The sequence below is a fragment of the Prionailurus bengalensis genome, chromosome E4 (assembly GCF_016509475.1).
Source record: "Prionailurus bengalensis isolate Pbe53 chromosome E4, Fcat_Pben_1.1_paternal_pri, whole genome shotgun sequence".
Taxonomy (NCBI): Eukaryota; Metazoa; Chordata; class Mammalia; order Carnivora; family Felidae; genus Prionailurus; species Prionailurus bengalensis.
Genome location: NC_057360.1, coordinates 18,329,737 through 18,342,780, shown reverse-complemented (window position 1 = coordinate 18,342,780; position 13,044 = coordinate 18,329,737). Strand labels below are relative to the sequence as shown.

Sequence of the window (13,044 nt, the reverse complement as noted above, 5' to 3'; positions counted from 1 at the left end):
CCAACTTTTCAGTTGCTTAGTTAAACAAAACATTGCAATTCATTTATCCAAGAAGTACCACCATTGACCAAACAGCAATCCCAGTGGTTTCTGCAGAAACAGCTCTTTTAAGGTTAAATAGTAAAGAGGATCAGATTTCTCGCCATTCCCCTACTGTGTTTTATTGATTCTTATTGAAATAAGAGGCTGTGGGCTAAGAAGGAATGTATGCTCCGGATTTGCCAGCAGATAGAAGTGCAATGTACAGAATGGAGAGTGGACTGGAAGGGACAGAGTCCTCATTAATCTTGCCTCCACCAACAACAAAACCAAATAATAATAATAGCATCCGTCCTTAGAGAGCTTTGCTGTTTCTCCAAACCAATACAAAAAGATACCGTCTCTACTCTGGCTGCCCATTCTACCTCCTCGTCACTCTGGCTCCATGTTTTGCTTTGTAGGACAGGAACAAGCATAAATGTCAAGTATATTTCCATCAGCCATCTTGGGCAAAACAGTGCTAGTGCTTTGAGGGGGCTTTTCCTCAAGTACAATACCAACCAGGAAGGGAAAATTAATTCAAGTTCTTCTCCTCTGAAGATTCTCATCTGAGAGGACACAGAGATCTTGATAGTAATTGTTTCTTCCCTCGTGACAGAGAAATGATGAATTACTGCACTAAGCAGACTTCTGCCATTCCTGTATTTTGAAGAAAGCAGAGGTTCCCCTGCCTCTCTATTGAAGGTTCTGCCCCAAAGTCGGCCTTTTGGGAAAGGTCCATCTCTTCCTAGAATGTGACCTATTTGTAAGTTCAGGACTGGACTCTGGTGACCCCAGTACCGGGTAATTTGCTTCACTCATTTCTAATTCTGGGCACAGTTTTTTACCATGCCTGGCTGTAACACTAGAAGTCCCATCCAAATGCCCCCTGTCCTTCTAAAGAGAAACAGATTTACTTCACACAGCCAAAAGCGCTCCCTTTCAAAATCCCTGCCTCACCAAGTTTCAGAACCCATGATTTTAATGTAGATTATAAAATATGTGGAATACCAAAGGAAGAGTCAAAACAATTGTTGGCTAATTAGTAGAGGATATGCTTCCCTAGCATTGCATCAGGGGAACAGAATCACCCATCAGAAATAACAACAACATGGGGTGCCTGGGTGGCTCAGTCAGTTAAGCATCCAACTCTCGATCTCGGCTCAGGTCACGATCTCACAGTTCATGGGTCTAAGCCCTGCATCAGGCTCTGTGCTGGCAGCGTGGAGCCTGCTTGGGATTCTGTCTCTCCCTCTCTTTGCCCCTTCCCCACTTGTACTCTTGAAAGAAAGAAAGAAAGAAAGAAAGAAAGAAAGAAAGAAAGAAAGAAAGAAAGAAAGAAAGAAAGACATATGTGTGTGTGAATTATAAAAACATAAATTATATATATATATATATATATATATATATATACATACACACACACACACACACACACACACATACACATATGTATGTATATATTTCCAGTTTTCAAAGGCAGGAACCATCTCCACTGGGGGGCAGTTCCTAACAAGGAGTGATCACTGGAGCCCCCAAATGATTGTACTGTGGACTCTTGTCCTACCAACCCTTCATCCCTGGGTACCAATGAAACTATTAATCTGGGGGTGACCCTTCCCCAGCCACACTCATAGGCCCAGCCCAAGGACTTGTGAAACACATGTAGTCAAGTGAGGGAGCAGCACAGTCCTGCGAATGAAGATTAGTGGGCATGAGTTTCATTCCACATCATTCCTAGAACAGTTCCTACAAGGCAGGAAGAAGGGGTAGCATGACTTCTCTGTGGCTATTCATAAGCTGTGTAAACTGAGGTCTTGAGGATTTGCGAGCCAGCACCTTGAATGAGTGTCAAATTCACACATAAAAGTTAAACAGGTGTTCTGAAACCAACTCCAATATAGTGGCCGGGGCGGGGGGCAGGGGGCGTGCAGATTTCCACACTGGGATGCCGGTAGGACGTCTGAAAATTTAACTCAATCCTGACACTACTTGCCCAGAGAAAGCATCAGATGCCACAAGTTAAGAAATCAGTCCCACTCAGGCACCAGTCACAAACCCAAGTTGTTACCTATACAGTAAAACCTTGGTTTGCGAGCATAATTTGTTTGGGAAACATGCTTGCAATCCAAAGCACTTGTGTATCAAAACAAGTATCAAGAACCATTGACTCAGTTGTGCTCATGCGATGTTCAGCATCACGTACTACTCATATTGCAAGACATCACTTGTTCATCAAGTTACGATTTATTAGAAATGTTTGCTTGTCTTGCGGAATACTCACAGAACAAATTACTCACAATCCAAGGCTTTACTGTACTTCTGACTGACTGGCTATAAATCAGAGGTTCAAACCTCCTCCTCAGGTTTGATTAATTTGCTAGAGCTGTTCATAGAACTCAGAGAAACATTTTACTTACTGGTTACCAGTTTATTATATATAAAGTAATAAATACAACTCAGGAATAGCCAGAAGGAGAGATACATAGGACAAGGCATGGGGAAAGGACATGGAGCTTCCATGCCCTCTCCAGGCGTGCCACCCTCCCCAGTCTCCATGTGTTCACCAACCCAGAAGCTCTCAGAACACAGCCTTTTGGAATTTTATGGAGGCTCCATTACATAGGCTTGGTCGATTGATTCAACCTTCAGCCCTTTCCCACTCTCCAGAGGTCAGAGGGAAAGACTGAAAGTTCTAACCTTCTAATCATGTGTTTGGCTTCACAGACAACCAGCCCCATCCTGAAGTGTTTTTCCAAAAGTCACCTCATTCACATAACAAAAGACACCTTTATCACTCTCAACACTTAAGAAATTCCAAGGGTTTGGGAGCTGTGAGCCAGGAACCGTGGACTAAGACCAAATACCATAATAACGCAGAAGTAGAACATAATACACGTGCTGGGCCCCTTTGGGAATCTCCCTCTCCCCCTTGGCTTCCTTTCCCCAGAAAGTTTCTGGACTCCCCAACAGAAGCTTCACGTTGTTCCCATCATCTCATAATCCGGGGATTTGTCAGTCCTTGGTTGACATCAGATTTGGAATGTTACTCCCTTCTGTTCTTTTCTTCCTCCTAGCTCTCCCACGCCTTGCAACGTCCCCGGTTTGTGTGCTTATAGAGAAATGAAGGCCCAAAGAAGGGAAGGGACTGTCCTAAAATCAGGTGATGAAACTGATGATGTAGCCAACAGCAGGAGACAGGGGTCTGGACGTTGGGCTTGCTGCCACTTCAATCCCAGACTTCCTCTGCTCCATGGTTAGAGCTACACAGAACCAGACATGGCCTGAGAGTCATTCCAACCAGAACTTATGGTCAAATCCGTCAACAGTGTCTGTCTACTTGGCAGGCTGGCAAAATGACAGAATCCTGAAAATATTGGTTTGTTTTTATTTTCTGTGCTCTCTCCGCCAGCTGCTATGAATATAGACCATAAGGACAGGGCCAGCCCTGAGCAAAATTGAGAAGCAGGTGACATTTTAAACTCAACGCTCTTTGCAGAACCACTTTTTCTATTTTTCATACTGCCCCAAGCTTCCAGATGCCTACCCTAACTTGCATTTCAGCAGGGCCCTGGTCTATTTTTGAATTGTCAAGGTCCATAAGAGAATGGTTCTGCTATAAAAAATTGATAACAGCTTACAACACTTCTACTTCTATTAAATAGCTGTTTACTATTTTAAAGAGACTTTTGGAGATCACCAAGACTTGAAGAAAATATTTCCTAATGGTGGAATTTCAGACACCATGATAAGACATGGAGGAGTCATTATTTCAAAATTATTGTTTTGAAACTAGCCTATTCCTTAGAGGTAGACCCCAAGTCTTCGTAAGTTGTTTGTGCCTATTCCTAACTTTTGACCAAAAGCTGCTACCTAACCAGTTCTAAGACCGCATCCCACCAAGAATCATCTCAGACAAGGTAGTATTTTAATAAACGCTTTCTAGAATAGTCTAGCCATGCACCCATCAACACTTAAATGAGACTAAGTCCACGACCTTTTCATTTTTCCTCTATAACCCCTGAGAACAAATAGTCAAAGAGACTCAAACAGCTGACTATGTCTCCCAAAGCAGACTATTGTTGACCAGGCCATCCGTCATTGGCCAGAAGAATCAGAACCCTCACCAGCGGATTCTCCTCGTTTCCTCTTATTTTATGGACAAATCATTCTGGGAAAATGAAGTTAGGCAAGAAACCTAGGGAACAATTGAGCAGCTATAATTCTTTCTTTGCTTAAGAAACAAAAACAGATTCAGTGTTAATTTGCTAAACTGCTTTGGGGAAGAAGATAATCAAAAGAGTAGAAATGCAATACATATTTCATTTCTATAGTGCCTTTCCCAGCAAGAGAGAACACTTCCCATCATCCTGGAATATTAAAAGCAACCCCTCTGCTACAAACAAAAGATGAGGAGCCAACGCAAATGCTCTCACCTGTAGCCCCTAGAGAAAGAAAGAAAGGAGCTCTTCACTTTGTGAAGCTATCAAAAGTGAGGGGATATCTGAATGCTCTACACAGAAATGAGCAGGCGAAGGAGAGGCCCGGCAGGTTTACAGAGGCCCAATCCAGGCAGAGAAGGAAGGGAAAGGGTTGGCATTTCAAATCTGAGCTCCAAATAACTGAAGCACAATAGGAATCGGTAAAGCAGCAGCAATGAGGGTTCCAGGGAATAATGAAGCATGAAGCAGAATGACGGATAATAGAGATGGAATGATCCTATTACCAAGGCCAAGCTCACAAACTGATTACAGCAGGGATGGAATGCCAAGGCACTGAGCTGTGCTCTGGCTGCATGCCCCTGGACTGGGGCTTGGAGGCCTTGTAATCTAGACCCAGATCTACCCAGAATCTACAGAATAACCAAGGAGAAATATTTTGACACCTGAGTCCCAACATCTCCCAAATGGAAAACACACCCGCTTCCTTCCAGAACTTCTCTGGGGATTTTAAAGTCATAAAAGTGAAGTTTGGGGCACCTGGGTGGCTCAGTCTGTGGAACGTCTGACTTCGGCTCAGGTCATGATCTCGCGGTTCGTGGGCTTGAGCCCGCATCAGGCTCTGTGCTGACAGCTCGGAGCCTGGAGCCTGCTTCGGACTCTGTGTCTCCCTCTCTCTCTGCCCCTCCCCCACTTGTGCTCTGTCTCTCAAAAATAAATACATGTAAGAAAAAATTAAAGTCATAAAAGTGAAGTTCTATGGAAAAGTTGCTCTCTTTTCTACCACATCCCTCCACCCCCAACCAGAATTCCATGTCTATAGTGAATTTTCCAAGGACAACAGAGGGTGATCCAGAAATCTTCTGTACTTGACTCACTGATGCAAGCTCTCTCTTCTCAGCAACACCTCTATCTTCTCAAGAATAACTTTCTAAGGCCAAAGCCATCTTTTTTTGTCACAGCACGAGGGTTTCATTGAAAGGGAAGTCAAAAGAGACGAGGTAACTAGGGTAAGTCAGCCTGAGATAGCATTAGCCCCTCATGTTACCAAAGTTCATAAGTTGCAGACTGGAAATTAGGGATAACTAATTGATTTTTCTCCCTGGATTATTCAGTTTTGCAGCCCCAGCTTCAGGAAACAGAATCTTTAGAGACTGCCAGAGACAACAGAGTTGACTAAACTAGTACACATGTCCATAAATTTGCAGGTGTTATGCATCCTGAGACCTTCCCAACCAAACCAGATACACATTGTTCTGTGATTACTCATTTTTAAAAGCTTATTTATTTTGAGAGAGAGAGGCAGACAGAGAGAGAGAGAGAGAGAGAGAGCTAGCTAGCTCATGTGTGTGGGAGGGGCAGAGAGAGAGAGAGAATCCCAAGCAGGCTCCACACTGCTGGAGCAAGAGCCCAAAGCAGGGGTTGAAATCACAAACCATGAGACCAAGACCTGAGCCAAAATCAAGAGTCAGATGCTCAATCAACTGAGCCATCCAGGTGCCCCATGGGATTACCCAATTTTAAAATCACCTGATCGTCTTCTTTACACAAGCATGGTTGACAAAATGTGGCAGGTATGTTAATTATGTGTATGTGTATTTTTACATTAAGTATAGGAGAGTCAGAGGCTGAACTCCAACACGTATCCACAATAACAGCCTAATAGCAAATGTTTTAATGCAAAAGGTAAATTCTAAGAGTTGTTGCTTTGAATACAGACTCATACAAGAGCACAGTATGTGTGTTCATTACGTTTTCTTGACTCAGACTTTATGTGTTCATGCGTAGTTTTCTCTAAGTAAATAGAGAAAATGCAGATTTATGCAGAAAAGAGAAAAAGAAAGAAAGTAGAAAAAATCTGGGGATGACAGTGCTCTTTACAAAAATATTTTTTACTTAAAAAACAGTACCCTTTTGAATGGCCCAATCATTTAAAAAGTTAAATCATTTTAAAATTTAGTTATATAATCAATACACATGAACCTTTTCCAAAAAATTGTCTTGCATAAAGTGAAACACACACACACACACACACACACACACACACTCACACACACTACAATATATATAAACCACGTTACTAGACCAAAATTGCTACAACAATGAACTCTCAATTATATAACATTATGAAAAGAATCAGAATATAAATTTTTAAAACTTTAATGAATAATAATTCCAGTTGAGCCATGGAGAAGGCGGCCTTGAAGGCGGCTTAGGCTTATAATAAGGGAAAATGACTTGGGAATAGATACGGATGGATGTGGATTGCTGATAAAACGGATGTGGTGTAACTAGATAATGGACAATCGAGGGGACATCCTCTGGTAAGAGGGTTGCTTAGATAATCCATCTACCAAGACAGGGGAATTTCTATGAGAAGACCTTGCTCTTAGAATCATTGTTCTTCCCTTGTGCTTTTTTCCCAAATATAGTTTGAGGGAGGGTGGCAGGGTTTCTTGGATGATAGTAAGACATGGGTATATTTCTGAAACAGTTTTCCATTTGTATAATAGAACTTTCCTTTACTAAAAACCAATTACTTAGATTCTAGTCTTAGTTTTGCTAATCTCAAATAAGGTGAATTTGGACTAAGACTCTGAGTCTTAGTTTCCTCAACTGAAAAAATGATTCCTGGCACATTGTAGGCACTTAATAGTAAGTATTTTTGAATAAGGAATAGTCCATCTCTTTCTGTACACAGACATACATGCACACACGTGCGCGCGCGCGCACACACACACACACACACACACACACACCATACAGAATAAGTGGTTTTACAAATCAATGTATGTAAAACTTTTCAAAAACTTTCTTCTACTTGAGGAAAAATACAACGCATCCACGTGTATGCTTACACTCACACACATATCTACTCTATTAGACTTAAATTGTCACACGAGTCTACTTTCAGTTATCCACAGCAATAAAAAGGATCAAAGCATGACTATATATAGTTAACAAGAAAAAATGAGCATGAGAACAAGGGACAGAAGAAAGAACTCAGGTTTCTACAAGGACATTCATTTGAAAAGATTAATATCCCATTTAATTTTAGATTAGAATACTTGGCATTGATAAGCTATAGTTTAAGGTAAACCTCAGAACCCACTACAATTTTATATTTATGAATATCTATTACTTGTTTTCCATCTCAATCAGAATGTGTATTTATACTGAATAAGTTAATGAGGTATTTATACTTCATGTTTGCCTTGGACTTAAGAGAAGTTCAAAACATTAAAAAAAGAAAATATGCATTTTTAGTTAGGTCAATCTATTTAGAAGTTATATTGAAATGTGGTCTGAGGACTCAAACCAGGGACTTAACGGAAATCTTAACTGGAACAGAAAAGGCAAAGAGTACAAAGGGATTTCTTCTGGGTTATCTGACAAGAATTTTCCTGCCGCTTTGTGATACTAGAGATTCACCGTGCTCTTTTGCCAGTTAGTGTGATGTCATGCTTTCCCAGTAGATGTTAACTGGAGAGACTTGGAGGAAGAAGGGGCTTTTTTTCTTGGTTTCTACGCGCTTTCCTCTCCCAGCTTCTGCTGCACTTGATGTCTGACAGAGCGTCAATCCAATGGTGCTCACCACATAACGAGTTTCCGCGACACCCTGCACGTCTCCGCAAGTTTCGCCAGCACCCTAGAGCAGCTTTCCAGCAAGTCTCAAAGATACCCCAGTGACTGACTTCGCAGAACATTTCACCAATGCCCAGCGGATGACTTCCCAGAAAGTTTCAGCAGTTACCCAATGGCAGCTTCCTAGAAGCCCCAACAGGGACCCAGTAGGAGCTTCCTAATAAGCTTTGATCAGCACCCCAGTGGATGGCTTCCTGATTGCTGGTCCAGCCCACAAAACCTCTGCAAACTTCCCTATCATCCAGTGTGCTCTCTCTGCGCCCTCCCTAATGAGATCCAAATCACAGCCCGAGGTGGGGAGACTTCCACATTTGTTCCTTCCTCTGATACTTTTCCCTTGTCCCTAAATGGAATAGTTGCTTCCTTTACCCACCATTCTTCTAGTCATTAGGGACCTCTTTACCCCCAAGTAGCTAATCCTTTGTAGTTAATAATTATTTATATTAAACTTCCCCTATTCTAATTACTATGTCCTGACTGGACTCTGACTGGCATACAATGGAACTATAAATGGTACCAGGAGATAGATTCACAAAGGTAGGATTTGGGGATCGGTTTGGTTGTACCTATGGACTTGAGTATGTGAAGCTCCTTATCAATGAGAAATGGGAGGCTGGCAATCCATAATACACAGTAGGATACTTAACAAGCATTACCTTTGGTCAAGGGTGATGAAGAGCCAACCGGAAAAAAGTACCCTGGGAGCCCAAGTGGCTGCGATACTTGATGGAAGCTGTTCTCTACACCACATGTCATGTCATAGCAGCAAAAGAGAAGAACACGCACTGAAGGCGGGAAGCCAAGCCCTTCCTCCTGCACTGTCTCTCCATAACCCTCTCCTGACAAAACTGAACGTGGCATTAGCCAACAAAGGACAAATATTAATGAAATCCTGTTCTAGCATTACACATTCACATGCTGCGAGTGGATTTAGAGCTGGGCAGCAACAAAGTGCTAGCTGGCACACCTTGTAGAAGGAAGAATGGAGACAAACAAAGATGAGAAGTGGTGTAGAAGCCACCATGGGCGGTGCTCCTGCCCGGGGCTACGTGGTGCTACGACAGACTCCGCATGGATCATTCCTGGTTAATCTCACAAGAATGCTATGAGGTCATTTTTCCCGGCTTCCCACTTAAATTCCGACAATACAGAAAAAAATATGAAAACTCTTATCAATATCAAAAACCAAGACTGACAGCTGGAATCTGTGTGGATTCCCTCCTGATTCCAAAATGTATTGGGAGTTGAATTGAGAAACATCATTGGAAGCCAAAGTATGTATTTTTTTTTCCTAAAAAAAAGCAAATAAGGAATAGAGCCATACTAAAAGAAGAGAGGGAAAGGGTCATTCTTTATTCATTCTCTGGCTTCTCTTGAGACCGGAAAACTGGGCACTGCTTTTCAGGGGTCATAAATCTGTTCTTTATCCATCGGTCCTCATCAGCCTTTCCTGACTTCAAGACATCAGGTCAGGAAGGATAAGGGTCTTGGTCCAGTGAGATGGGAGAGAGTGGGGGTTGGGGGAGAGCCACTGGCAAAGGCCATGGAATCCCAGAAGATAAATGTTCCGAAGGTAAAAACACTGCAGGGTCCTAAGGCTTCTAGAGGCTTGGGGACCATGAAATAAATTTTCAGAATAAACTGCCATGCAACAATCTGCCCTGGGCTCATTGGCAGTGAAGACAGAGAAATGTTAAAAATAAAAGAAATGCCAATATTTATCAAATAAATATAAACAAATGGAAAGCAGGAATGGAAATTTAAATTCCAGACAAAGTAGAATACAAAGCCAAAGGCATTTAATGGGGCAAAAGGGCTGGCACAAGGTATGATCTTAATAAAGATAAAAGAGTCACAAGCAGCTATGCACAGAATTCTGTAACATCAAATTATAAAAAATCCAGAACTGCTTGAAATACAAGGAAAAGTTAGGGAAGCACAGTTATTTGGGAGATTACACTGCAACCTTTTATAGAGAAGGTAGATGGAAAAATCAATTAAGAGGGAAAGTGCAAATGTTGCAAAGAGAGGAGCGGTCAGAAGTTTCAACCATTGTAATCAGCCAGGCCCTGGAGAAGAAGACGAAGGTCATCTTCAGAAGATTCAACACTGGGGGATCTGACGAATCTACTGCCATCTGGAGGGGCAGAGAAGTTACAATCGATGTCTCCATTATATTTTGTTCATGTAACTGGAAGAATAAAATTCTGTTGTAGGAGAAAACACACACCCATCAGCAATTCTTGTCTATCTGTAAATTCTTCTAGAATTGATTATGTGAATTTCCAAAGTAGATAACAAGAGTCCTGATTAAATTAGAGTCCAGATTTCTGGAAGCAAATCCACTCATTTAGGCCAAGTAACCTATTAGTGCCTGGATTATATCTGGGGCACACTCCAATTCCTAATGCATTAATCACAAAAGTGGTTCCCATTCCCTAAAGCCATCAACCCGATCTTGGGATGGTTGGGGGGGGGGTCTGCCGGATTCTCCAACTCATGGGATGCTGTGGCAGGTTATGCAGGACCTCTCCCTAAAGTGACCAGAGCTAGAAACAGCCAGAGAGTAGGAGTGAATTGAGCTCTTAGGGAGCACTAGTGGCCAAAACCAAGAATACTAAACTTGGTTTTCAAGACTAATGGTTCATTACCAGTAGACTAAGCCCAAGGGTCATAAATTGGGAAGCCATCACAGCGAAACAAGAAACAAGATGAAGAGACAGATCAAAGCTAAAGGGTCCAAGGTGAGAATCATGAAGATCACTGGAGCGCCAGACAAGTTTATTCGCCTTCAGCTGAGATTCTGTGGGGCAGTCAGGCTGGTTTAAGGATGCAGAACTATAGGAGGGAGAGGCCACTGGTCATTAATGGTTAAATACGAAATGGACAACACATCCTCTACTGCCAGGCATCTGTCAGCTCTCCCTTGCCCATTTTAGTATTAATGGAATTCAGGTCATAAGGGGTAAGAATGAAGTAGCCAGGAATCCCTCTCACTATGCCCAGAATTTGAGGGTTTCATATTATGATCTATCCACATCTACAGTCGGGATTGATATAAAGAAACAAAAATACTCCTATTCTTTGAGAGTATATATAGAGATTAGGACTTTAAATCTGTTCACAAAGAAAATATATGAAATCTTTCAGGTTCCCTGCATATCAAAATTTACTATGTTGCACTGATTTGCTGGCTAGGAGGGAAAGCCAATTTGCATGGCTCCTGTCAGTCACATGTGGTTTGGAAATGCTTCTGCATTCCAGATACACTCTGTGTAAACTGGAGAATCATATCCTATTTCTACTGGTTTGCATGCATGCATATAAAACTTGTTTTTCCCCACAGTGCCAAATGAAAATAAGTGAACTAGCAGCAGTGATCACAATTAATCAACTTCTTTGTCAGAACTTCACAGCCATGATGGTGAGGGAAATTCTTGTCCCTTGAGTCTAGAGAGGCTATGACTTCTACCACTTTTTTTGGTTTGCTTGTTCGGTTCTGTACCATACAGCATTTAGAGATAAAATCTGTTACTATCATTCAACGCAGTTTCTGATACCTACTATGTGCCAGGCTCTCTGCTAGGTGCCGAAAGACACCACATGGAATTTCCACTAGAGAGAGCTCGGAGCTTAGTGGAAAAGAACAAGTAAATAAATAGTCACCACCCAACGTGAGAGCTGTTTCAGTAGAGAGTAGGTTGTGTACAATGCCCTATGGAGACAGGCAAGGAATCTGCCAAGATTGCACAGAAGAAGGTGAATCCTGACGATGAAGTATGAGTTGAAGAGAAGAAGGGCTGGAAGGCATTCAAGAAAGTAGGGAACATAATGTGCAAAGGCATGAAGCTCCTCAAGAACACATGTTTCAGGAACCTGAAAGAAATTCTGTATGGCTTGAGGCCAGAGGTAGAGCCAATAGAGGAGATACTTTGAAAACACATAGGAGAGAGGCAAGAATTCTGGTAAACAACAGTATTTTAATAGTCTGTATTCCTGTGCTAATATGTGAAGACGTTTGCTCAATGAGACTACTTAAGAGTTGCACATGAGCTAACGTCACAACGTCCATCATCCAGACTCTAACCCTTATTGCTTCTCTCTTTCTAGCATTTACAACAATACCTGCACACACAGTTAGTATTCAATTAACATAAGCCACCATTACTGGACGTGGTAGATGGCCTCTAAGATGGCCCCTAGTGATTCATGCCCTGATGATGCAAAGCCTTCCCCTTGAGTACAGGCTGGACTTACTGACTCACATCTAATAAAAAGAATATGCCAGAAGGAATGGATTTTCACTTCCACCATTATGTTATAAAAAGACTCTGGCTTCCCTTTGGGGTGGTCTCCTATGTACTCATCCCCCATGGCCGCTTTCTCTCTCGGATCATTAGTTGTTGTGTCAGAGTATACTCTGGCAGCTTATGAGGAAGCCCACGTGGTAAGGAACTGAGCCACACCTATGTGAGCATGCCTACCGCTAGTGCCTTGGTGACTGAGCTTGGATGCAGATCTTCTGAGGCCTGCCAATCACCACAGGAGCGAGCCTGGAAGTGAAATCTCCAGCTCCTCTTGGGCTTTAGGTTACTGTATCTTTGGCCAACAGCTTGATGGCAAACTCGTAAAGGACTCTAAGCCAGAGGCACTCAACTAAGTCGCATCCAAATTCCTCCCACTAGAAACTGTGATAGACCACTAAATTTTACTATGATGTGCTAAATAGCAAAAGATAACTGGTATATTACACACTAATGTCTACTGCTATTCCCTAATCAAAGCTGGGTTTCTGGTATACCTAGGTGGGGCACAGTAGTATCAGAGCTCCTGCTTGGTGATGGAGCATTGCCTGGAACCCCAGCTTTTGTGACTAGGATCCCAATCACCTGACTCCTTGAGGGAATGAGCTCTATTACCTAGAGTCCCACTCAACTGATGA

At 42.2% G+C, this 13,044-nt stretch overlaps 1 protein-coding gene across 3 annotated transcripts in view; it reads right to left on the bottom strand.

Annotated features, from left to right (window-relative positions):
* Positions 1 to 13,044, bottom strand: part of PAPPA2 (pappalysin 2) — a 273,265-nt gene that overhangs the window by 92,949 nt on the left and 167,272 nt on the right. The window lies entirely within an intron of this gene.